Source organism: Polyodon spathula, chromosome 13 (assembly GCF_017654505.1).
Source record: "Polyodon spathula isolate WHYD16114869_AA chromosome 13, ASM1765450v1, whole genome shotgun sequence".
NCBI lineage: Eukaryota > Metazoa > Chordata > Actinopteri > Acipenseriformes > Polyodontidae > Polyodon > Polyodon spathula.
In genome coordinates this window covers 3,138,910-3,142,765 of record NC_054546.1, presented here as the reverse complement: position 1 = coordinate 3,142,765, position 3,856 = coordinate 3,138,910, and positions in this window count along the sequence as shown.

Sequence of the window (3,856 nt, the reverse complement as noted above, 5' to 3'; positions counted from 1 at the left end):
GTGTGTGTGTATATATATATATATATATATATATATATATATATATATATATATATATAAATATACTTTGTTTGTATCAGAAAAGTTTCCTCAAAGAACATTCAACAAAGAACATGAGTGAAAGGCACATGCAGATTCATTTCCTGTATTCTAGAAAGTTTACCTGTGTTAAAGCAAGGGAAAATGGCTTCAGTTGCTGTTCAAATTTCAACAGCAAACCAATAAGGGGGTTCTAATTCTTTGCTAATGTGATGTATGAATATATTATAGAACATATAGTGTGTACATGTGTTCTGTGCTTAGTCATGGTTTAGTGATGGCTTATGAAACCTGAAATTCCCCAATTTGAAACACAACACTCTTACACTCAAAGCCATGCTTCATGCCCCTTACTACCTTATCCCCCTCCTTCACCTTGTCTGCCTAATACACAATTATATAGTTAGATATGTATATTTATTTATAATTGTTTGCACACCAGAATTAACTGGGAATAATCCAGCTTGTGTAGAGTAACATAGGAGCATACCTAATTTCACACACAAGTTCTGCTGGTTTGGACTGCAGTGTGAGTAATGAAATTAAGCTTAACAGTGTAACGGATCATCTCCAGTTTCTGTTGTCAGAGAGCCATCTTCCTTTTGAGTTGTATTGCCCCTTGTGCTTACTTTAATTCCCACACTTAGCAATTCAGGTAAATGGTTCTTAGCGTTGATCCCTTTGCTGCAGAGATTTTTCTTTTTGATTACGCTACATTTGTATGGGTCATTTTCCTAGAAATGTAAAATGTGTTTTGTGCTTGTTGTCTGGTCAGTTGCCAAAATGAACAATTGTGAAGGTGGATCACTGACATGCTTATCTGTAAAAGTGGACTTGATATTTAAGTATGGAAAGAGACCTAAAGCTATTAGTATATTTTTTAAAGGTGCATGAAAATGTCAATAATTAGTACCCTGGGTTTTAGAACTGTACTTTATTTATTAACTTTTGTAAAAATGTAATGTAAAAAAAAAAGACTAAAAATAATAATAATAATAATAATTGTGACAGTTAAACCAATTGTAATTTGTTTTTTGCAGTGGCCAACATTTATATAATAAAAAAGAAAGTGAATTACTTCAGTTTAAATGTTGTCTTTATAAATGACATGTTGTCAAATTGAAAGCTTTTTAATGCTTTATCTTTCCAGAATGTGAAAAATAATTAGTGGTTGAGAGAACGAAACAGTCTTTAGTATAGAAGTCAATACTATATAGAAAAAGTCAATTTATTTAGCAATGCATTTTCATTTTTGGTAGCTGAGTAAGTTCAAGATGAATAATAAAATAAAATCTGACCAAGCATCTGTTTACCAAGTTGAACCCATTTGTATAGTGATATAAAAATGTAGATGGGAGCTGGGTTATATGGTAATATTGAAAATGCTAATGATTATTTGTAAATTAAAACAAGTTACATATTTTTTATTATTTTATTAAGAATATGTGCTATTATAAGAAAATATAAAGTGTAATAATGTGATGAATGGTGTAAAATAGAACATTGAATGTATACTGTGCTAGTTTTAATTTCTGCAGCAACAGAGATCCTGTATTTATTCACTGTCCCTTGAAACGTGCCCAGGTACAGAAGCTAAAGTTGTATGATGAGAAAGTGTTGTTGAAACCTTAACATTGTCCTTTTTTATGTATAAATTGCAACTTGAATTATTTTTGGAGGTGCAAAGCATTGTATGTTGCTTGCATTTAAGTGACTTTGTTTCTTTTGACAGTTCAAACTGTTAATTAGTTTTAAGAGAGTGACCCTTTCTCTCACCCATGTCCATTTCCATGTGTATAGCGTTAAAACATGGCAGTTTTCTATAGTATTATATTTTAGTTTGTCTCTCTTTTTCACATTTTGAAACCATGCTGTGTATTAAACACAATGTCCCACGCTATACATTTTTTTTAAATTACTTCGTTATATGTATTTATATACACTAATTTCCAAAATAGTATCTTTACAAACAATAGGCGCTGTATTATACAAAAAATAATATACTCAGTGGGTGGGAAACTTTATTTTGATTATTCTTAATTTAATTTCAATTGCTTTGTGCTTAGTTTTTTTGGGGTTTTTTCACCCACAGAAAAGGGATAATGCAATCTATGTTAAGGCTCTCCCTTAAAATGTTTGAGTTGGTCTAAAGGGTGCAATGTATCCCTGTTTTAGCCAATGCAAAGACTTGAAAAGGGGTTATTTTCTTTTTACTATTTATTCTATAGGTACTCCAGTAAATGAGTGCTATCAATTGTGTGATTTTGTTTAAGGTAAAGCGATGTGTAGCTAATATACTAATATGTTCATAAAATGTGTTTTTTTTTTTTTGTTTTGTTTTTTAAACTGTTAGTAACAAAATATAAAATGCAAGGTGCATAAGACAAATGTTCATTATTAAAATATGTTATACTATGTAGCACTTTGGAGAATTAGTTGTGTTCATTCATGATTCTTGGATTGTGGTCATTTGTTTACATCATCAGTGGAATCTTAAATCCACATGAATATGGTGCCAGTTGTCTCTCCTTAATAACCAGCTGATATAGGTCCTTGTGTCTGCTCAAAACAAAAAAGGACATATCTAAATGACGTGTCTACTGCAGAGTTAGTCATCACATGTTGAACTGTTTTGCCAGTCGCTATGCAAAATCATATGTATTTTTTTTGCATCTATTCAGTTACCCTGCTAGATGACTTGGAGTAATCATGAATATGCTGCTGCTGACCTCTGTACGTTATCTAAAGAACATTTTAAGATCACTTGCACATGCTGTTTATTCACATAAACATCTTTATAATGTACATTGCTGTCTGAGCACAATAGCAGTAACTACAATGAGTACCTCTGATGAATATAGCATTAAACATGTATACGTTTTAGAACAGATCACCAAAGTGTTTTCCCTGAATAATGTATACTGTAGAGTTTGTGGGCACAAGTGATATGGCTCCTGAGGCTACATGTTCTGGATGAGGACGACAGACATGGTTACACCAACAATCATGCCAGTGACAGTCTGAGAACAGGATGACCTTTAGGAGGTATAGGTCAAGTGTTTAATACCCCTGGTCTACCCCATGACTCTGATCTCCTGGGACACAACTGGTTTTCACACACCCTGATTAGCACTAACCCTAACCCTAACCCTAAAGTAACATTAGGTAGTCCAATATTGGTGCATACCGGGGTCTATGAAATTAAGTTACAAATTCGGTTCTAAGTATATTGTTTAAATGGGGTTCTTTTTTCACAATTTTCAGATCAGCTGACACAAATTTGAGAAGCGTTGTCAGAAACACATTACAAGTTGATTTACAGAAATACAAATGAAGCCCTCAAATTACTGTGTGGAGTTCACTTCTACAGACCATCGTTCTCATAATGTGATTTATTAATATTACTGCAGTCAAGAAAGGTTCAAATTCATACCTCTGTCCTATTGGTACTATGTATTGACTCAAGGGTAGTGTATTTTGAACGGTACACATAGGGTTAATCAGCGGGACTCTCCCGCTGCTAATTCCAGGAGCCCTGTCTAAACGGAGTAAAGCTTTTAAAATGCACTTAGCTAATTGAATTTTCCCCTTTCTCTTCAAAAAAATCACATTGCATACTCTCATGTGACTCCATTATCCCTGAACTTCTTAATGGCGAATGACGAAACTCCCATCATGCTCGCTACTGCACAAGGCACTAATTACGCTCATAGCAGGGTGAGGATTGGAGGATTTCTTGATATTTCACATTTGATTGGCTACTTCGATATCAATCGTTCCTATTCGCTCATGCCCAGGTTTTCAAGATTCTGTGCAG